Raw genomic sequence first — 24,168 nt, forward strand, 5'->3', positions numbered from 1 at the left:
ATATGATATGATTGAGATGATATTAATTATATTATATTATATTATATTATATTATATTATATTATATTATATTATATTATATTATATTATATTATATTATATTATATTATATTATATTACATACTATATAATATATATATTATATTATATTATATTATATTATATTATATTATATTATATTATATTATATTATATTATATTATATTATATTATATTATATTATATTATATTTATTATATATCATATTGTATCGTATTGTATTATATTATATTAATTATATTATATTATATTGTATTGTATTATATTATATATTAAAACTATACTAAAGAAAGAGAAAGGATACATAAATACCTGGAAAGAGTAATAAACACCTGTGACTGACTAGAGTCCTGACACAGCTGGATTGGGATTGGTCATTAAATTGAAACAATTCACATGCTGGGTAAACACTTCTTCAAATCACATTTTAAAACAGCAAAAGAGGGAGAAGCTGAAGCTTCCCAGGAGAAGAAAGTCCGGTGAAGGGATTTTTCATAAAATATCACAGTGACACCCTGGCAGTGTCCAAGGCCAGGTTGGACAGGGCTCGGAGCAGTCTGGGGTGGTGGAAGGTGTCCCTGCCCATGGCAGGGGATTGGAGCAAGATGAGCTTTAAGGTGCCTTCCAACCCAAACCATTCTGTGATTCTGTGGTTCAGCCCTGAAATGAAGAGCTCCATAATGCTTAGTGGCTCCTACAGGAGGGAATGCCACTGGGGACCAGTGAGAGGTGATGGCTTTAGGCTGGTTCTGTCCTTTGGTGAACAAATCCCATTCACAAACCTCTCCATCAGGATTTTTACACCCATCCCACTATCACTCCCTCCTCACCCCTGCCCCTCACAGACACCAAAACTACCCTGCTCATATTGGTATTCCCTCGAGCTTGCCAGCCTGCACTTAGATTTATGGTTTATTTAGAATTGGATTACACCAAGGCTCAAGGCCAGCACTCCCTAATCCGTCACCGTCCCCGCCATGGTCAAACACAAACATTTGTTTTAGCTGCATCAGCATCCCTGGCTCCTGGAGGACGCATTGTTAATTGCTATAGCAACCATGTCTCAAGGTTTGGGCTCTTTTCCTATTGTTTTCATCCTCCTCCCCCTGCTGAAAAACACTGGCATTGTCAAATGATAGGTATTTATAACTTCATATAACAGTGGCATGTCTAAGTTATGCTGTTGAAATGCATCACAGCCAGAGTGGTTCTGTTATTTGTTTTTGTGCTGAGGAGCAGCAAGAGCTTTCAGTTATTGTCCTTGAACATCCATAAAAAGGAAAAAGAAGGGATGGATAACTGTTGCTCATATTTATAGCAATTGGATGCTAAGTGCTGGGGTGCAAGAAAAACTGGTCCCAGCAATGTCACCCAAAATGATCCTGAGGACCACATTCCCTTCAAATATGCTGATGGTGGGAGTCTATTTGAATTGAGAAATGAAGGTTTTGGGCTTGCATGAACGAACTGATTATGCCAGGGATATTTTTGGCCCCAGCTGGCTAAAGTTTGATGAGCTAAGATACGAGCACGCTCGAAAATGTGGAACCAACACAAAAATAATGAGTAAGCCCTTTGAAATTACTGAGCAGAAGCACGAACCAGGAAACAATCCATCTTTAATGCACCATGAGGCACATGCACAGAGTTTGCACTCAGCCTTTCCTTACAGTTTTCCAGTCGAGGCCTTGTGGAGATTCATTCTGACCACACACCCACAACCTGCTGGGACAGCCCAGAGAGCACAGGACAGGAAACCAGCAGGCTGTGGTCTCTCCTCATGGGTTCTGCAGCTTATACAAGCCATTAATTAGAAACAACCACATGAGAGCAATCACAGATGCACCTGTTGCATTCCACAGCAGCAGATAACCATTGTTTACATTTTGTTCCTGAGGCCTCTCAGCTTCTCAGGAGAAAAAATCCTAAGGAAAGGATTTTTCATAAAAGATGTCTGTGACAGACTTCTGTCTGTCTGGAGACAAGGAGGGTAAGGAGAGCTGGGAGGATGGACAGAGGCCATGGGGCAATGGCAGGGGATAACATGAGGACCTGCCTCAAAGAAAAGGAAAGACATTCCTCCCATTTTGGGATGAAACCCATTTGTTCCTCTCAACACTTGGATGGATCCTGAAGTAGACATGTTTATCTCCTCCAGAGTGCATTTGCCCTTGTACTCACTGAGTATTTTATTTTAATTTTTAATTATTTGCATTTACCCTTTTACTCACTGAGTATTTATGCTCAGCTTTATCCACTCTGTCTTCCCTGGTTTGTTGTGATTTTGGGTAGTTTTGGGCAGACCAGGTCACCACCCTTAGGCTGAAGGGGAAACCTCCCCACAGCTCATGTGAGGCACCTGCTGCTATTTGCCTACAGCTGTGGGGTAGACTGGGGACTGTATGGGAGAGGGCACATGGGTTTGGGATGAAACGAGTTAGGGTATTTTCTTAAACAGCTTTAAAACCCATCAGTGATTTGATTTGATTTGCTTCCTGAGAATGGTTTAGCTCAACAAACAATTGCAAGCTACACAGTGGCAAGGTAAAATGGAAAGCCCATGGGCATTAATTATATATATAGATATTAAAAAAGAAGCTACTGCTTAATTATTGTTTGCAAATCTCGGTATTTAAATTGACTTATTTGCAAATGTCTGTTTAGAAATTGACTTTGTAATTATAAAGTCGGTGCAGGCATATCACAGGCCCTGGAGGGGTCTCTAACGAGGAATGATAATGTACCAGGCAAAGTGAACTATCCTGAGCTGCATTTTAATAACCACGAGGTGCTTGGAAGGGGGAGCAGAGGGTCCACGAGAAATCCCAGCGCCAACAAGGAGAAGAAGCAAGAGGCAGAGCAGAGAGAGCTGGCTCCACAGAGCAGAGGGCCAGCCAGTTTGAGAAGGGGCTTCAGGGAACCACAGCTCTTCCTGCAGCCCCTGCAAGAGGGGTGAGCTGGCAGCAGGCTGGGGTTCAGCTCTGGAATGTGAATGAGGCTGGCTGCTGGCACAGAACAGCAGCTGCAGTACAGCCCTGCTCCCTTCCAGAGGAAAAGACTCTGTCCAGCACAGAGCCAGCCATCCCTTCCCACCTGCAGCACAGCTCTGCTCCCTTCCAGAGGAAAGGGCTCTGTCCAGAGCCAGCCATCCCTTCCCACCTGCAGCACAGTTCTTCTCCCTTCCAGAGGAAAAGAAAGGCTCTGTCCAGAGCCAGCCATCCCTTCTCCACCTGCAGCTCAGCCCTGATCCTTTCCAGAGGAAAGGGCTCTGTCCAGCACAGAGCCATCCTACCCCATCTGCAGCACAGCTCTGCTCCCTTCCAGAGGAAAAGAAAGGTTCTGTCCAGACCCAGCCATCCCTTCTCCACCTGCACTCCCTGCAGCTGATGGTGTGGACTCAGGGTGATTATCCCTCACCCTCCTGATGGGCATATTTGCAGGAGTCACATTGCTCATTCACCAAGATATTTGTAATTAAGGTGATTTCCAAAATTTACACAGATTTTCTGGACTTGAGGCTGTGTTCACCAAATTCTAGCTGAGGGTTGTCTACACAAGGGTGTGGAGGGCATGTATGGCTGTGCTCTGTCATGTGAAGCAGGGGATTTCTTGTGAGACACAAGGTTTTTTGGGTCAAGAGTAGCATATTTTACCAGACCCCAAATTCTTGTCCATCCCAAAGAAATAACTCCTAAGATTTAACTTCAACACCTGTCTAAGAAGTGTGGTTACACCAAGGGTGATACAAGACTGTTCTACCTTCGTCTCTCCATCATCTTTGACAACAGCACTGCTTGGTCTCCAGACCCATTGGTCTGGGCCATTTCTGCTTCATGGACCATTCACTATTAACTTTAAAACCAGCCACTGGCCAGTGATTTCTTGCCATAGTTCATTAACTAAGAGGGAACAAAACTTGGCTGCTGAGCGGCACATTAGCAAGATCAACAGCTGGCAGGGTGCAAAAATAATAACAAAAAAAATTGTCCTAGGCAAAAGCTCCAGGTTTCTGACTCATCTGCTATGCACAGTCATGTTATCCCTTATTCGTGAGCATTCAGATGGCGCCAGTATATTCATGAAAATGTGGCAGCTTAAGACAAGGTCTGAAAGTTAAATAGGATCCAGCATCCTACTGGAGCAGAATAATATTAGTCTTTTGAGTGAAATTATGAGTGAAAGTGTGGTCCTTGAGAAATCAAAGGCAAACACCCACACAGTTGTTTTTTACACCTCTGTGAAGGCAAAGGAGCTCTGTGAATTAAGCCAGACTGCCTCCCTGGCCAGCAGAGCTGTGGCAGTGTCAAAGCACAGCTCTGATGGGCTCAACACCCTCCTGATGTGTCTCTCTAAATGCTGAAGAGCTGCTCAGTGTTTGCTGTCAGTTCCACTGTGCAGCTCGTGCCTGTTAAACACAGCACAAATTCAGCTTGGAGCAGCAGTATCTGCCTTGTTTGGGGGAGACAAGAAATCCCACCCATTAAAACCAGTGACATGGAAGATCCAAAGTCCTTTATGTCTGCTTGAGCTGGCCAGAAAGAAGATCTCTCCCACCTGGGAGCCAGGTAGTCATGTTAGGACAGCTGTAAACATAAAATCTCCATGGAGGGATGTGTTCATAGGCACAAGGCCCTGCACAGTTGGATCAGCCTGTGTGAGGAAAGCAGCCTGGGCAATGACACCAGGATTTTCTGCCTGTCCTGCTCACTACTCCAGTGCATTTGTAATTAAGTCAGTGAGGAAGGAAAAGAAGAAGAGGAGAAGAGTGAAAAACAGAAAGGGAGAGGAAGAGGAGAGGGAGAGGACAGGAGCGGAAGGGAGAAGCAGATTGCATTGGATCAAAAAGAGAAAAGAACCCCTCCAAGCAGCTTGATTGGATTTGAAATCGAAACATAAGCTGTTTGTCTCATTAGTTTGAAAAAATGTGCATTGCGTCCCAGTATCAACTTGTCTGCTGTCCTCAGAAGATCTTTGTGCTGGGATGAGGTGCGTGCAGCCACAGTAGCTTTTCCAGGCAGCACCGTGTGAGCCTACACAGACTCACATGTTCCTTCTCAGGCAAGTTCTGCTCACAGATCTGTAGCATCTCATTTCCTTTTATTTTCCCCATAATCCTTTAATTCAAGGGTTGTGTTAGGACAATAATTGTTCAAACAAGAAGCATATTACATCTCATATTCCTGCATTAATTAAAACCGTCCAAAATCTCACAAAGTTTGTCACTGATTCAGAGCAAATGGGACCTGCAGATAATTAATGACTCTCAATAACAGTTCTTAAAAAAACCTGGTTTCTGGCAGCAGGCAGCACATACTGGATAGATTTCTATTTTATAAACCTGTTCAGTTCTTAAAGACACAAGAAATAGTGAAAGCATGCTGTTCTTTTCAATATTAATGAGGCCATTATTTATTTGAAAAGGAGGTTTTTTGTGTCAGATATTTTCATGTCATCTGAGAATTCCACCCTTAAGTCACTTAATAGTTCATTAAGAGACTTTTGTGATGGCTAATTATTTATTACAAATTCAGAATCTGTTTACTAGTTAGATTTAGTTCTGTTAATTAATCAGATTACCTTTTAGATCCCAAACTCATAATGCCTGAGCTGACCCTGTCATGAAACACAACTTTTGTGAAAAGTGGTGCGTGGTGCATTCTCCTTTTTTGGGTGGTTTAATCCTGCTTAAGGAACATGAGTGTTCTGTGCCTCACTGTGGGCATATCACTGAGCCCCATTTCAACTAACAGCTCCTAATAGCAAACACTAATGAAGGGCTTGATTTCACCTCGAGGAGCAATGGAGCTGCAGGCTCACTCTGCCCTGGCACAGATTAGTGACAAGCTGTGACACAGCATGGCCATAGCCTGAGTCAGCCAGGGAGTGAGATAAGGCTCAGCTCAGGCACATCCTGGAGTTCAGGTGCACCTGATAGAGCTGAATGAAAGCTGAGCCAGGGGTCTGATGGTTGTCCTGGTCCCTTGATTAAAGGAAATGTCATGGGTTGACACTGGTGCAATGCCAGTGCCCCCATGAAAATATATTCTCCCTGGTGTCTACTGTGAGATGGGATCAGAAACCTTTTGGTTTGACCACAGCATCCCAAAAAACTCACTTCCTTTTCAAACCAGGACAGAAGAATATTTTTTTTTCCCTGGGAATTTATTCACAAGTTCAAAGGGGCAGTGGAGGGGCAGCTCCCATCTCTGCTCTGGGACAGGGACAGGAGCCAGGGCACAGCTGGGGCTGGGCCGGGGCAGCTCAGGCTGAGCTCAGGGCAAGGTTCTTCCCCCAGAGGGTGCTGGCACTGCCCAGGCTGCCCAGGGAATGGGCACGGCCCCGAGGCTGCCAGAGCTCCAGGAGCCTTTGGACAGCGCTGCCAGGGATGGACAGGGTGGGGTTGTGGGGGGGCTGGGCAGGGACAGGGGCTGGGCTGGGGGATCCCTGTGCCTGCCTTCGATGAGACCGTGAAATTTCAACCATTCTCCCTCCACACAGCCATTTCCCACATGCTTTTAACCTATTTTAAACTCCTACATCCAAGCTCAGTGCCTTGCCCTGATGTCCCAGCTCCTCCTCTCAGCTCCTCGGAGCCCCAGAGCAGGCACTGAGCCCCAGAACAGGCACTGAGCCACTGTCCCCACTCAGCCATGCACAGAGTGAGGGGACAGGGGCACCCCATGTCCTCCTGGCAGACACCTCCAGTCTGTGTTTGACAGAGCCTTTGGGACCCCAAGTTCTGCTCCTGGCTCTGTGCTCCACCTTGCAGTGGGGTGTGCTGGATGTCTGCAGCCAGCACTGGCAGAAAGGACAGGAGGTTTGGAGGACATCACCCTGTGCCCCCAGAACCCAGAGACTCTCCAGCATTCACCCCCTGCAGTGGCTGACCTTGAGGAGAGCACCTTGGACTCTCTGTGTGGAGCCAGCACCACGTCTAATGAAAATCCATACTGAGAGGGTATGCAAAGATCAGACTTGATTAATTCTTTCCAGAGGTACCTTCACAATGTCAACATTGATCTGCTTCCTAGACGCACAGTTTTCTCTTGGCTGACAACCATATGCCAGTCAGAGCTCTGCTGTACTGTAAATTTAAACAGATATGGAGATAGGATCATTAAAATACCCTGAGAATACACAGCAAGTCATTGTTTTGCTGCTGGTGCTGAGAAAAATCTCACAGTAGCACGAAAGAAATAAATGCTCTGGGCCACTCTTATGGCAAGGAAGTTAATCCAACAATGAAATTGGATGAAATGCCTGAGGTTAGGAACCAGGACGTGGCTGTCTTGTGCTGTCTATGCTAAAAACTTGCTGCTTTATAAAGGACAGATGCATTTTATTTCCAGCCACAGCCAGCCTGGTCTCTACAAGTGGTCCCTCCCTCCCAGAGAGCCTGAGTTTCAGGCTGCCCTGGAATGTTTTTCCATTAGAGATGGTTTAGGGATAAATCATTTCATCCTGCCAGAAGGCAGCAAGCTCCACCACCATCTGTCTTCCTACATATGCAGCAAGACCTTTTGGATTCAGATTGTATTTCCACAAGCCTGGAGTGCTGTAGGTACACTGGCTTTGGATTTGTGCAACTGAAACATTCAGATTGACTTCTGACAGGCTTCACCTGAATCTGGGGAGGGCTTCAGCCCCAGAGCCCATCAGCTGTTAATTTTCTAATTGAATTCAGGTGCAACCAATCTTTGCTAATGGACAGGTTAACCTTCATTATGGAAACAGAAGACTGAACTCTGAGGAGGTCCAGTTGGCATCTCCAGCCGGAGTTTTTTTATTAATTTTATTGATTTATTTTATCAATATTATGTCCAGTATTATTGTCACTATTATTAATAGTGACTACTGTTATTAATAAAATACACAACTCAGAGCTGTGTCATTTTGATGTCCTTTTCAAGGCCAGCTTCACCATTACTTAGATGTCTTCCTCTTTCTTTTTGTTCATCTTTTCTTTTGTTTGGTTTAAATTTAAGTGAAATTTAACTATAAAATGAAAAAGAAAAAAGAAAAAAAAATAGACTTCTTAAGTAAAAAAAAAAAGTTTAGAGGAAGAGAAATAGAATTTTTTTTCCTTGGGCCCAAACTTTGAAATCAAACTTGTAAATAATTACCACATGACAAGGACAATACATGCACCGAAGATCTATCGATGGCTCTGCTGTCCTAAAGGTCACAAGCACACATGAAAGATCTCCTTGCCAGGGTGAAGTGCCCAAGAAAAATACGTTGAGAATTACTCACCTTTCAGAGAAGTTGCAGACAAATGAGAACGGCCTTTCAAAGGGGCAACACGATTGGAACCAGATGCCTTCCCTAAAACGCCTCTAAAAGGCAAATTAAACCAGCAGCTCAGCAGCATCTTTGCCACCCATCATGCTGGCATTTCTAGAGAGGGAGGCTGAAAACAATCCATAAGGAGCTGTCTGTGCAGAGCACAGCCCTTCCCACGTGCTAATCTATTCCATCCCCTCCTCGTGCCTCACCTGTGCCTCCTGCATCTCCCAGGCAGGCATTAAACAGCACTGGCACGTCCCTGAGCCTTCTGCTCCAGCTGAAAACTGCTCTGCCTGCCACAAACATCCGGCCAAGAAGACATCACAAAAGTACCTAACCTCATCTTGAGAGCGAGAGAGGAAGAGTTATGAGAATAAGTTTAAAGGAAAAGAAAGGGAGAGAGACAGAGAGGTTTTATTGCTCAAGGGGAAAAAAAAAAAAAGATTATAATTGAACTGCAGAAAATTCTCCACATCATGGGTAATGATGCCTGGGTTACCTCTCTTTATCTGTGCAATAGAGATTAAGCAGACGGGGTCATAAAGGGAAATTAAAGTCAAATAAATTCTGGGCCAGCACTTGGTAAGTACTGATTTCCTACCATTTAGAAAAAGGAACATCAAATGAAGTGGCACAGCATAAGGCAGCAGGTAGTGGAGAGAGCCAGGCTGCCATAAACCTGGAGCTGAGCAGGGCCAGCCCCCTCCCCTCCCCAGGCTGCCCTGGGCAGAGCTGGGGAAAACCCAGAGGATGAGAGGATGCTGTCACACTTAACCCCTGAACCCTTCAGCACCCTGGATCTCAAACAAGGCAGACATCAGGAGCAGCTCTGGAGATAGCAGATATTATCACCCCACTGGCTTTTACTGTCCCTGCCCTGCTGATTCACACTATTCCCTGAAGGATGGAGGAATGTAAAGCATCCATGTGCTGTGACAACTTCCATGAGGAACTGGAGACTTCACCGCAGTCCCTGCCCAGACCCCACACACCCACCCTTCCTCTGGCAGCTTGCTCTGAGCCCCAGAGCAGCTCTGAGCCACTGTCCCCACTCAGCCATGGCTGTGCCTGCCAGGACAGAGTGAGGGGAGCGGGACACTCCAGGTCCTCCTAGCAGACACCTCCAGCCTGTGTTTGACAGAGCCTTTGGGACCCCAAGTTCTGCTCCTGGTTCTGTGCTTTGCCTTTGCACTGGGGTGTGTTGGATGCCTGCAGCCAGCACTGGCAGAAAGGACAAGAGGTTTGGAGGGCATCATCCTAAGATTTCCCAATCCAAGAGCCCTTCTCTAAAATTGCTGGGGAAAAAAAGTAAAAAAAAAAAAAATCTCAGTGAATTAGGTTTCTGAAGTTATCTCAGAAACTGAGTAAATAAAACATCTGGGGGAAAAAACAATCAAGAAAACAAACCAAAGTAGGCATTACTACAAATCACTTTGGATCTGTAAAAAAGCCCTTTCCTGCTCCTTTTAGGAGTGACTGCTGCTTCTTACAAATATTTTTTCTTTGGATTTCTTGAGGAACATTTACTGACCTTCACAAATATATTGCAGCATTGCTGGCCAGTAAAATATTCAGAGAATATTCTGGAGGAAAGGCAATGTCTAGATTGAGGTATCTTTATTCTCTTCTTGAAGTGTCAAATTAAATCAGCGTTCACCTTCCTCTTGCCAGGTTGGGCAGTACATGAAGAAGAGGAAGAGGGTTTGGTTGTCAGAAGCTGTCAGCTGGTGAGAGAGCTGGACAGCCCAGCCCAACCTGTCCAGTGCCTATTACTTCGATGGTGAAGTGGACCTTACATCTCCCCAGCAGTGCTCGGGGCAGTTGAGCACGAAACGGGCTTGGCAGCTGATAGCAAGGGAAGATTTGCAGCCAGCAGCCTCATGCTCATTCTTCAGAGCTGGGACAGTCCTGCTCCTTGGGGAGTTCTGACTTTCTCTGCAGTGAAAAAAGCCTCGTGAGCTTTAAGTGGGGCAAGGAAATTGGTCTTGCAAGAGAGGACTGGGACAACTGGAGGAAAAAAACCCAGGGTGTGGGCAGCAAAGATGGACAGAGATCAGAGAGGAAGGAGCCCATCTGCACTCATCACCACTCACCCCTTTCAAAAGAACACGTTCCCAGCCATTCATCCCTTCACTCCCTCCCTCTCCCCCTCTCTCCAGAATCTCTCTTGCCTTGCTTGATGCTGTTTGAAATCAAGCTCTTGGTTTACCCTTCTCAGGCGGAGCTGATCTCTCCCAGCATGACTCCGACAGCAGCGGGAGGCGCAGCGGGACGCTGGCTATGGAAACCTGGCATTAGTATCACTTTCAGATGACAGCAGATCAGAGAGCTGGACCTAGGAGCGAATTAATATAGGGCTAGGATTCACTTGGAGGGTTTGCTGCTGTCATACTGCTCTCAAGATGTGAGAGAGAATTAATGTGAGGGGCTGGGATTCTCTCTGCGTGCTGCAGTGGCTGCCTGGCATCATCAGGGAGCTCTGGGACCCGGGCTGAGACTGAACACAGGGGTGGCTTTGATCCAGGGCCAGCAGGTACCCCAGAGAGCCGCAGGGAGGGTCACTTAGCAGGGTCACCAGGTCACTGATGACCTCTCTGATCCCAAATCCACCAGTGCAGCTGACTGAGGATTGGTTTAACCCCGAATCAACAAGCAGTGGGCAGAGGTTCTCGTGCTCTGGCATTTTCCTGAGGGATTCACTCTCTTCCTATTGCATTTTCAGGGAAATATCCCAACGAAGGCAGGAATGATGCATCTGACTCCATGTTCTCAGAAGGCTGATTTATTACTTTATGATATTATATTATATTATAGAATACTATACTATACTAAAGATTACAGAAAGGATACTTACAGAATGCTAAAAAGATAATAATGAAAACTCCTGACTCTTTCCAGAGTCCTGACACAGCTTGGCCCTGACCACAACACAGGAGAGCACAACACATGAGCACAACACAGGAGAAATAAATGAGATAAGAATTGTTTTCCTTTTCTCAGAGGCCTCTCAGCTTCCCAGGAGAAATATCCTGGGTGAAGGGATTTTTCCAGAAAATGGGAATGCCACACCTTCCCTGGGGACTGATGCAGAAGGGAGTCTGGTGGAAAATCACAACAACACCTCAGATCTACAAAGTCAGCCATGGAACAAGGCCCCCTCGGATCCACTGGGAGCACCTTTAAATGCCTTTGGATGAAGGGAGTAGCTGATCACAATGGGCCCCTAAGCCCTGACCCTCTCTACAGGCAAGGACAGAGCAGCTTTCTCCAAGGAGGCAGAATTGCAACTAATTTTTCCACCTCTGGGTACTAGAAATTGGCTTCATGTGTAGGAGCTGCTGATTACCTAACAGTAGAGCTTTATCCACAGACCCTCATCCCTGGAAAAAAACCCAAAAAAACCCAGTGTCTGGTTCCCTTAAACAATTTCTCTCACCCTTAGAATCACAGTGGAATCATACCTGGAGATTTCCTGGTTTTGTTTTCTGTGGCCCACAAAGCACCTTCCCTCTCTGGGGAACTTCTTTGCCCAACAGCAAGTTGGACACATTCTCAAGGACTGGTGCATTGGTGTCTTTGTAGCCAATAGAAAAGGATGCAGAAAAGATGGAGAGAAGTATCTGTCATTGCAATAGAAAGTGACCCACATTTTGGGGAGGTTAATGGTTATTTCAAACAATACATCCCTGAGCCAGTGGCTGTGCAGGGCAGGAGGCAAAGGGAGGATTTGCTCCCTCTTTTCAGTGGGAGAAAGAAAGGTTTGGAGCCTGGAGCATAAACACAGCTGAGAATTCTGAAAATAGACAATATCCTTCAAATGCAGCCTAGGGATGGGATCAAATCACTGCATACACCAATTTCTCTGGAAGAGAAAACAACCCAGACCAAAAGAGAGAGGAAGTAGGGCCTTGGAAGCCAAATAAAACAGAACAATGGGAAAGTGAGCACTGGAGGAAACAGCTCCAGATAATTACATTGTGCAAGCACCACGCTGAGAAGCAGCATATGCTGGAGGAGCCCTCGCTGGGGACACAGGATGAGCAGGCAGGAGGGTGGCCAGGCAAAAACCATCCCCTTCAAAGCAGCACACGCCAGGCCAAGCTCAGAGCAGCTCCGGCTCCGGTGAGCTCAGCACAACCATGCCAGGGATGGAAATATCCCTGTGCTTGAGACAAAATCCCTTCCTTCCACTTCCAGCAGCTCCTGGCAGTGAGCAGCAGGAGAGGGGCTAATATTGTAACAGATATTTGGGTCACAAATACGGTGTGGCCAAGGTGAGTGTGTGTCAGGCACAGGTATTGTATTTGCAGGGATTGCCCTGACGAAGGCAGGAATGATGAATCTGACTCCATGCTCTCAGAAAGCTAATTTATTACTTTATTATACTGTATTATATTAAAGAATATATACTATATTATATGAAAGAATACCATACTGTACTATACTAAAGAATAAAGAAAGGATACTTACAGAAGACTAAAAAGATAACAATGAAAACTTGTGACTCTTTCCAGAGTCCTGACACAGCTTGGCCCTGATTGGCCCAAGAGTGAAAACAACTCCCAGCAGAATGCAATGGAACAATCACCTGTGGGTAAAAAAGCTCCAAACACATTCCACATGAGCACGACACAGGAGAAGCAAATGAGATAACAATTGTTTTTCTTTTTTCTGAGGCCCCTCAGCTTCCCAGGAGAAATATCCTGGGTGAAGGGATTTTTCCAGAGAATGTGAATGCTGCACCACCCAGCCCGCCTGCAGCAATGGTTTGCACTTCCTGCAGTTGGTTAAAAAGTATCCTCTCTGTATTCTTTAGTAAAGCTTAGTACAGTATTTTTTAATGTGATACAGTGTAATAAAGTAATAAATTAGCTGTCTGAGAACATGGAGTCAGATCCATCATTTCTGCCTTTGTCAGGGCATTCTCTGCAAATACAATAGGGTGTCTTCACCCTTTGCTCAATATAAATGTAATGAACCTAAACAGGCACAGATGCACCTTAAAAACCTGTTGTTTACTAACTCAGCTCAAAAGCCCCAACTTATCCACACAGATTTACCTGCTCTGGCTGCCTGTGACAGCTTTCAAGAAGCACTGAAAGCAGCAAGTCCCACTAGAGGGCTTGCAAAGTGCTCTGAGAAATACTCCATTAGCAGCAAAAGCTGTCCCCAGAAATACATTAGTGATCCACGGGGCAGAGCATTAAGTTTGGACATTTTGTCAGCTTTTCTGAGAAAGCAAATGCCTTACCATGCGTGTCTTCCCAGCCTCCATCCCTCCCAGCCTCCCCCCAGCCTGGCTCATCCTCCCTGGCCCCAAAATGAGGAAAATGTCATTTGTGCAGGACACTTCAGTGACTCTGCCATCAATCCCTGGCAGTTTCATTTCAATATCGACCAGCTCTGTGATGATAATTGATAAGAGATGCAAGTGATGGCAGAATGAAGAGAGCAGTGCTGAGCAGATCTTCCAGCCCAGATGGCAGGAAGCCCCTTGCTGTGTCCCATCCCCATCCCATTAGCTGTTTCAGAAGGGAAAAATAAAAAGAAAAATCCCTTTTTATTTCCCTTGAGTTTTTTTCCCCTACGAAAAGGCCACTGCAATTTTCCAGATTCCAGTTTGCAATCAGCATATTCTAAATGTTTGAGTTGAAAAGCCTTTCCTTGAGAGGGAATAAAGCAAAACAAGGAAGGGCAGAGGGAGCAAGGTGGGATGAACACACCACTGACAACACAAAACCCACACAGCTGAGCTTAAAGCTTGGAGGGATTTTGTCCATTTTTTGTCTACAAATCTCTCCCCCAGACACCCTGCTGCTGAGGGCAATCTGGAAAGCACAAAGTGACAATAGGTCAAGAGTTAAACTCCCCATCTCAAAAAGCAACACGGTACATGATCCAAAGGTTGCACTGAGACATCCAGGAAGAATAAACTTCCCTGAAAACCACCTTGGATTGAGAGAAATAAAACAGAGACTGCAGCAGCACAGCCACTGCTTCCTCAGTCCATTTTAATATCCCAGCCAGCATGGGTGTGTTGGTTTGCATTCATAATGCTGCTCTCCAGCTGCTCAGGATGGGCTTTCAATATCCCCATCCCAAAAAAACACTGCACCCAAATTCTTCTTTGTGGTGTCATCCATCAAACCACGGGGTGTCACTGAAAGAAACATCTTGGGAGGTCTTGGGAGCATTTCCCCCTTGGCTGGGAGAAGCAAGGATGCCCTTTGGAGCAGTGCCCAGGCAGGGTCAGCAGCTCTTCCCCTCAGCCCTGGTGCAGGGCTCAGTCCTGGAGGGTGCTGCTCTCCTCCCCTGGGCTGCTGAGGCCACTGCAAGGTGAATTTAGCAATGAGGGGTCTTAGAACCCAAACTCCAGTGTGAGCTCCCCTTGACACCTTTTTTTGGGCTACCAAAAAACAGAGGCCAGACAAAATTAAGGGAATAAAAATCAGTTCTGTTTATTGAAGAGTTTTCAAGTACAATTCAGGCAGATGAAGCCCCCCAGGGCTACACCCAAAATGGATGTCAGGTTTTTACACTTTTATATGTTTGGTCCATTTGCATATTGGGGGTTAATCTTCCAATTACAGATTCAGGTAATGAAGTCATTGACCCCAAGTTTTCTCCCCCCAAACTCACTTTTTTTTCCATCTCTGGGGCCTGAGGCAGTGAGGTGTCCTTGATTGCCAGGCCTGGAGAGGAACTGTTGTGTCTGCCCAAATGGGAAAGCAGCAGCTCACACTGCACATGGACATAAGAGTTATGCAGAATTATATAAGGTATTATATATATATATATATAATATATATTTTATCTATTTTATATATAATATGTAACATGTATTATATAATTTATATTATATATTATATATTATATATTATATATTATATATTATATATTATATATTATATATTATATATATTATAGATAGATAGATACAGATATATAAAAATATATAAGAATTGCAGGATCACAAATATATGAAAATATAAAAGCTAAAAATCCTAAAGCAGCACCCTCAGAGCTAAAACTCACTCCAGGAGTGGGTGAACAAAGAAATAGGGAGGTTTTATGCAGTTACACACATGTGTGCACCTTGAGCTCCTCGGGGCTGCTCTCAGAAATGGCTCTGAAATGTCTCATAAATAGGAGCAGAGTAATTGGAAGGTATATTCTAATAGCTGCAGCTATAATAACACCCCCTCCTCCCCACTTTCCTCTTTAGGGGTGATCTGCCAAAATGAGAAACGAAATTACTGTGTCTGTTCAGCAAATTCTTACTGACAAAATCTTTAAGAGTTGACAAGAGTAATACACTGAAAATTAGTTTACAAGTGTTTCAAGTTTCAAAAAATCAATCAAAATCAAATTAAGTTCTGAAGACACTGTCTGTAGAGTTTAAGGAAAATAGAGATCACTGCAGCAACGTGAGATGAGGGGCACAACTTGTGAGCAGGAGACTTGGATCTGCTCTGCCCCCTCTTCTGGTTTAGGGTAGAGAGCCACAACAGTCACCAGGGTTTGCTGATGCTCTGGGTAATCTGAGGATTAAACAAGAGCAAAGCCAGCCTAAATAATCCACAAGAGAGTCCTCAGTGTGGCACTTCCCTCCCTAAATCTATGGGCTAACCAGTGAGCCATAAATTGGGGTTACAGATACAGGGATGGTGTTCTCTCCTGCTTCCTGAGTGTTTCTTGCATTCTTGCATTTCTTACATACATTCTCAATGACAGAGAGAGAGAAAAAAAATAAATTAAAGCTCATAAAAATTGTCATCAATGAGGAAAATCAGTTTATAAAACAGGTTTGTTGCAGAAGCTGGCAGAACCAAGCCTGGGCTAACCTAAAGCAGGGCAAGGGCAGAGTTCAAGTCCATTTAGCATTGGAACCTCCTCATGTTTCCTTCTTGGCTGTGTGATCTCAAATGACTGAAGCCTGTGCTGACCCTGGTGTCGGTGAAGAAGCCTGGGACTCAATGTCTTCCTGAGAATTTGTGAAAAAAAATAATGGTGTGAGAGTCTGGGGTGTTCCTGAGTGAGCAGAGCCTTTCTGGGGAAGTAGGAGCGGGGCTTGCTCGGATGTGTTGTCTTTTTTGCCCTTCATCCATATGGTACCCTGACCCCATCCTGGCCCAGCAGATCCAAGAGCTGGTGACCTACAAATCCTCAGCCATCTGCTTTGCAAATTCAGCCTCCACCCAGCTCTCCTGCCTTGCTGTTTCAGCACTCACTCAGAGTCAATGGGCTTGCTTTAGGTTTCCAATTATGTCTTACTTAATTATATCCCTCCTCGGGGTCCTAGAGGCCCTGGAAATTTTCCCCCACTCTGTCTTTTCCCATAACTGTGAGTCAACAGTTCAATTATAGTCTCTTTATACAGGCATGAGAATTTGTTTCTTGGGCAAAGTCCCTTGATAAGATGATATGCTACATAAATGTCTCTAGCAAAACACATTTCACAGTGAATTTATCTCTGCACAGCTTCCCCGCCTTATAGCACCTTATCATTCCAAGACGTCTCAAGGCACTTTCCAAAAGGTGTGCAATAATAATCCTTCACAGTTAGACACAGCCTTTCATGGGAATAGCTCAGGGCTGTGTGCAGGGAAGCACTCAGCTCCATCAAACAACTGGGAGCACCGAGGCCAGGGATGTGGGAGAGAGCTGCCCCAAGGAATGAGGGACATGTAGGGTCTGTGCTGGGCTCCAGGACACCAGGAAGCCTCTGCCCCTGAAGTTCTCACAAGTTCCACCAGTGTTGGTGTCAGGATCTCTAGCTGGTCAGAGTGACCCTGAGAAGAGTTGGGAAGTCTCTTTTCCCAGCCCAGCACTTGAAGGAGTCAGGGCTCTTCATTTCTTATTCTCAAGGTTATTTATTGTTCCTTATCTATAAAATTCTTTCTCCTGCCCTGCCAAGGTCCATCCAGCAGGACAGTTCCAGGCACTCTGCCTGCCCCCAGGGCAGTGTTATGTCTTTATACTAAAAACTGCATGTACAATATTTACAATAATTCCCAATACCTATCACCTGTGTTAGACAGTGAGCTTCTACTCTAAACCAATCCAAAAGTGCCAACAGCACAGCAGAAGATGGAGGCCAAGAAGAAGAAGGAGAAAAGCTGGACATGCCCAGTTCCCTCCATTTTGCCCCCTGAATCCCCATTCTAAAAACCCCAAAATCTACTTTTCCACCCCATGATAAATTCACTGTCATTCTACTTAATTTGTCATGGCTTGCAGATCTTCATCTAAGGTTGGTAATTTGCTCCACGGGTCATAATCAAACCCACAGAGGCATTTTGGGCTCTGTGCCAGGGTCTCTGAGACCCCTGGCGGGGGTCTTGGCTGCTCAGGACAGACAGGGATGTCCTGGGTCCTGACATGTTGGGATCTGCCATGCTGTAGAGAGGAAATGCATCCTTCTCCTGTGTCCATGAGGTGGATAGCTCCCTGTCCACCTCACTTATCCTACACCCAACACGTGTGTTAGGCAAGGAATAAAACCTCCCAAGCTGAAAGTGGCAGAAGGTTTGTAATGTGCTTTGTGTCCCTTAATGAAATGAAGATAGTTGTGCTCTGCCCTGGAGCAGAGCTGAGCAAAGACTCTGTTTTCTCTGGGGGCAGACCTCAGAGCACTGCTGAGATTTCCTGAGAGAGGAATCCAGCTGCAGCTCCTGGCATTGGGCATTCCCTTGCCCACCATGCATCCCTCCACCTTGCGTTGAGCTGTCTCCCATCATCCCAGTGTCCTTGTCCCAGCCCTGCTTGTCACCTTCCTCCTCATTCCATCACGTTCAGCAACTCTCCTGTCCCTCCTCCCTCCCCGCCCAGCTTATATCATCAAAAAAATCACTTTGGCACCTCCACTGTCAGCAAGCGGCTGTTTATCTGCTATATCACTGAAAAGATCTCCAAAGCCAGGCTTGGAAAACAGCCCTTTTTTTTTATTTGATGCAGGATCATCTGAAAGGAGGATGAGAAGCAGTGAGAACGTTTTCCTTGTACAGATCAATAGGAGTTTAACCTTCCCCCACAGCAGGGCTGCCTGCCCACCTCCTTAGCTCAGTATTTCTCCCTCCTCCCTGCTTTGCACCCCCTTCCTGCACCCCAGTGTGTAAGAGCCCAAATGAGGGATGCAGGAGTCCAGGGGCTCTCCAAAATGCAGTTTATTGTATCCAAAATGCAGTTTATTGTATCCAAAATGCAGTTTATTCCATCCAAGAGGTCACAGCAGTCCAGGCTCATGGGTGACAGAGCTGTGCCCACAGCTGTCAGCTCCAGCTGCAGGCAGGCCTGGAGACCCTTTGGTTTTGGTTACAATGCATTTATTTGCCAGGAATGACCAGGACTGTGTTTTCAGCCTCCTCTGGAAGCAGTTTTCTCCAGTGAGGCTGCCAGCACAGTGTACAGCTTGATGGGAGAATCCAGGTTTTCAGGATCTTCCCAGGTTTTCAAAATCTTCTTCAGAGCCCCTAATATTAAGTTGTCAACAAGAAGTCTGGTAAGTGAGGAGGATTCTACATTTGTGGGAGGGAATTGTGGATTTGGGAATTATCAGGCTGCTCAAACACGAGATAAATCATTGGAGGAGGTGGATATTTCTCTATTAGAGACAAACCACAGTCCCCAGCAGTGGTGGGGATTTCTGGGGGGGAAATGCAGTGTCAGGGCTCACAGCCTGATCCTGCACCGTGCACAATGTGCTGGACCCCCTCAGCTCCCACAAAATCCCAGGCAGGGATGGATCTCTGCATCCCACTGAAGTTTTTCAATCTCATCACCAACAGTTTAAGCTCACTGCTGAATCCTTCAATGGGGATTTAAAGGAAATCCGTTGCAGAACAAAAATTGAGCTGAATTCAGTGATAGCTGCCAAGGAAGAGGAGCCTGTAGTCAGGGGAATTAAGAAGTTGTCTCCCCTTGGGGCCATTCCCATTGCTGGGCTGAGGGCCCAGGGTTTATTACCCTTTTTTGTGGGGTGCAGCTGAATTCCTGCATCCCATCGAGATGGCAGGGTTTGAAAGAGAGAGAAAAACAACCTGAACATGCCCCTTTCCCTCCCAAGAATAATGAACTGCGGCAAATGAGTGGCCAGAGCTGGGACATCCCATCCAGGGAGGCTCTGAGAGCTCATTTCTCACAGATCCTGTAACACAGAGTGAACAGAATTCCTGGGTTACCCCACAGCACTGGAAGCTCAGCAAAGCTCTGGAGCAGGGAGGGAGCAGGGAGGATGATGATGATGCTGCAGTTTTGCTCTTCCTTTCTTTCCCACTCACCCATTTTATTCAGAAGAGTTCACGTGGGGATCCTTGTCCTCAGGCAGGTGGGTGCTTGGGATGAGTGTTCTTGGAGGCTGAAAACATCCAGGTTTTTATTTCTGTGTAGTTGATATCTACATATGTATAGAAAAGCAAACTCCTTACCAGTACTCCTCAACTTACAGCAGAAAAAAACCTCAACCTCCAGTATGAGACACAGTTCCAGCAGCGGATTTTGGAACATAAAATCCCAGACTGTGTGAAGTGGTAAGAAAGTGAAATAAGGTAATCCCTTGGGAGCAGCCAAGTGTCCCTGTCCTTTCCTGACCTGGGGAGGCAGGGTTTGCAAAGCAATGACAGGCTGAGCCTTCTCCAAGCCTCTGGATGTAATGGTGGGGTTTGAACCCAGTGAGAGCACCTTGTGCTCTGCAGAGGAAAGCAAAGTTCAGCTCATTCCTACAGAGATCCCCTTGGTGCAGGATGGGATGGAGGGGGGATACAACACCACAGAGAGCCTGGGGAACACCTGGACCCACACACAGCTGGAGCCAGGGGCCAATTTTCAAATTCCTTCCCAGTTCCCATGTTCACAGACACTTCTCTCTAGCTGGGAAAGACAGAGACCATGGGCTCGTGCAGCATTTGACAGGAGACCCAGGTTATTGATTCACAGCTCTACCTCCCTGAACTTTTCTGGAGGAAAACAGGGCTGCTTTGCATAAGGCAGGCATATGCTGCAGCTTTGGCACGAACGGAGCCGCTTGGCATTTCCTTGCCAGACTTTTCCCACCCTCCTCTGATGCCATCTGCCTCCGTGAAACACTGAAACTCCCATCTGTCAATTTTGCTGTAAACACACAATTATCCAGGCTGCTGGGGGGGAAAAGTGGCACAGCCAAAATCTTGGCCAGTCACAGAGAGGGACAAGCTGGGAGGAGTGTCCCTCTCAGCGTCCCACCAGGTTGTTTGGTGCAGGGAGCCATGCCTTTCATTCTCCTCCTTCCTTCGGGTTGCACCACGAGCTGTGGGTGCCACCAATCCCTCTGCCATGCCCTGAGCCTCTCAGAGCACTGGGACAAACTCAGGGGCTGGTGGGGAGCTCCATCTATGCCCAGCACCCAGGTCATGGCACCCAGGCCATGTTGTTGCCATTTTCTTCCCTTTCTGCTGTGTCACAGCAGCGAGGACAAACCTGCACATGGCCACCTCTGTCCAGATCCCTGCAAAATCTCAGAGCAGCATCCACCCAAGAGCAAGGTCAGCACCAGGGAACAGCCTTCCCTTGGCAGCTCATGTCAGCAGCATCTCTGGGTCCAGCTCTGCCTGTCTCCCACCTCTGGGTTTCATTGCAGCAATGCCCAGATCGCAAGCTCAGATGCCAGAACTGCAAGGAGATTTATTTTTTTTTCCCTGTGTTCTCCCTGGAAATCTCCCTCTTTCTGGCTGGGGGCAGCTTTCTTTGACCACAGCAGACAGCGAACTGCTGACAGCAGCCTGTGGTGCGAGCTGAGCCCTGTCAGCCCAGCTATCAGCAGTCAAAAGAGCTCCTCATCAGTGCTCTGAGATGCTCTCAACCCTTGCAGGGGCAGCAAAGCCAGAATTTCCCAAGCCCAGTCGATCTGCAGGATGAGTGAGGTGAAGAGAGGAGGCTGCAGACAGCCAGGGGCTGGAGGATGTTTTGGGGGGTGGGAGGTGATCAGGGTTTGTTTTATTAAATCTGGGCCCCTGTGTGGTGTCTCCAGCTCCACCACCTGCTGGATTTAGCTGGGCAGAGGGAGGGGCTGTGGGGTGGTGGAGGAGCTGGCAGATGGCAGCGTGCTCCCAGAGATAACACAGGCTGGTTCAGAGGTCACTAATTGGGTTTCTGCTTGCCTTTCCTATTCCATGTGGATCCAAATGAGAACATGTGGTTCAACACACACAGAGCATCCTCCTTCCCCCAGGCCCTGTGCCCCTGCCCTCACCCACACACCCTGGATCCCTGAGGTGTCCTCCATCCATCCATCCACCAGAGCCAAGGGGAGAGCAGGGAAACTGCAGGGAGGGGAGAAGAGAGGCCATTAAGCACCTCCTCATCCAGGGCAGAGCCTCAGGGCAGCAAACAGCCCTTCTGTACACACAGGGTGCCTGGGAATGGGGTAAGGGAGGTGGCAGCAAGGCCACCTCAAAGATCGAAGTGTGTGCAGCAGGACAAATTGGAGCCCCACACAGAGTGCCCCAAATCTCCCTGTTGGGAAGGATGAAAGTTTGACAAGAAAGTCTCACAGATATGTGTGCTTGGCAAAAAGATTTTTAAATGTAGAGTCTGATGAAGGAATAGAAATAAAAGCACGTTTTGATATAAAAGAAAAAAATTGCTGAGCCAGTCTTACTGGCCAACCAAGGAGGCAAAGGCTGTGTTAGTTAGAAGGGGTTTTATGGCTTAGAGCAAAGGATAAACCCACCCCAAACAAGAAGATATTTTTACCAAGCAGAAAGAGAGCACAGGCAAACAAGTCAGCAAAGTTGCAAGTAGAAAAAGGTCTCAGAATTTTCCAGTGCAAGAAAACTGAAAAACAACTTCTAGCTTGAACTGGAATGTACTAACCTAGTGATTGGAGAACAGTAACATGAACATGATAATTACAGTAGTTATGATAGGCTGTAGATAATAGTTTAGGTATAGATTGGTTCTGCTGTATGAAGATGCTCAGCAAAGAAAAGTCTAGAATGCATTGTAACCAAAACCAAAGGGTCTCCAGGCTGCCTGCAGCTGGAGCTGACAGCTGTGGGCACAGCTCTGTCACCCACCACCCTGGACTGCTGTAACCTCTTGGATACAATAACCTGCATTTTGGAGAGCCCCTGGCATACCACATCTCTCATTCAGGCTCTTGTATCTCCCTTTGGTGGCTGCCCCACTGCTGTGGCTGGAAAGTGCTTCAAAGGGCAGCATTCAGGGCTGAAGGCAGAGCTGCAGAGTGGAATCCAGCCGTGGCACATCTGGGCAAAGCACACAGAACCACAGAGTGCTCCCATGGCTTGGGTCGGGACCTTCAAGATCATCCAAGCCCAACTCCCCAGCAAGGGTAGGGACATCTTACATTAGACAATTGTTTAAATGTCACTCAAATGGACCCTGTCCTTTCCAAGTCCATCCCCAACCTTCACCTCTCTTTCCTTGAGGAAAAAAAACCTCAAAATCTTTAAAATGTGTCTCAAGACTTGCTTGAACCTTTGGCTGCAGAGGAAAGCTCACACCCAAATAGGACAATTGTTACACCAGCAGAGGTTTGGGGAGCGCTTCACCTTTGGGGAGTCATTTTTTGGCAGCCCCTCACTCCTTGGGGTGTCTCATGCATATTTTGGGCTGCGATGCATCTCCCAGGCACAGGCAGGAATAGGAAATTCAGGAATAGAAAGCAGGAAATGTGCACAAAGCCTTGGAAGGGGGAGGAGGATGGAAGTTAACCGAGAAAAACACAACGCTCTTTGAAAAGGAAAAGTAAGGAAAAAAACCCTCCAAAACCCAACTCTTTTTCAAAGCATTTTGCAAATATTGCTTTTCCTCCCCTCCCTCATTTTCTGACAAGCTGCAATCAGCATTCAATATTGTCACTCAGTGCCCAATTTCAGAGGGGATAGGTATCCACGGAGCTCTTTAAATGAAATAAATAAATACATCTGGCCACGTATGGCAGGGGCTTAGCTGGGAGCTCAGCTCTTCTGAAAATCTGGTCAATCACGGTGACATTGATTCAGGACAATTACTCCTGATTTACACGGGTGTAAATGAATAGAATGGCATTAAACTGCTGACTGGGGAGTCCACACTCAGGCAGAGCTCATCAGAAAGCTGAGTTCCCATTCTGTAAAAGATTGAGATCAGCTTCCCCATCCAAATCAGGACAAAAATGGTCTATTTTTTCTTAAAATGGAACAGAAAGAGTGGGGGAAAAAACTCGCTTGGGTTCAATAAAAACTTTGGGATTGAATGCCTGCCATTTGTCATTTTGACTCTTTAAAAAGTTATTCATATCTAACAAAAGTAGGGAAGGCAACTTTTCCTGGTATCATAATGCGATTCTTGGCTTTGAGTCTTCCTTTTGCCCAACAGAAAATTAATTGGGACTAGGAAGGACAGAAATCCGGGGGTTTTCACCAAACAATCAGACCTGTCCTCCACCTCTTTTCCCCTCCTGCATTTTCCACTGTCACACTGTCAGCGAGGTTTCCAAGCTCATTCCCACAACCAGCCAGGTGCAATCCCTGCATCCCCACCCCGGCACGAGCAGGCAGCTTTGGAAATGCGCTGTGGGCTGTGTGAGGAGAAGGTGAAATGTCAGGAACTTTAAAAAGTCAAGTTTTTAGGGATAAGGGGTGCAGTCTCGTCCCGCGGCCACTGGAGCTGACGGGGGCCGGCTAGCCGCTCCGAGAGTGACAGGGGGAGACCACGAATCCCGCCACTCCCAGGTCCTCGGCGAGAACCCCGAGTAGTGGCTCCGCCTGCGGTGTGGTGACACAGGCGAGAGCAGGACTGCGAAGTTCTGAGGCGAAGGAAGGAAGGAGTGAACACGCAAATGGGCCCCAAGATCCTTCATTA

Source organism: Camarhynchus parvulus, chromosome 17 (assembly GCF_901933205.1).
Source record: "Camarhynchus parvulus chromosome 17, STF_HiC, whole genome shotgun sequence".
Lineage (NCBI taxonomy): Eukaryota > Metazoa > Chordata > Aves > Passeriformes > Thraupidae > Camarhynchus > Camarhynchus parvulus.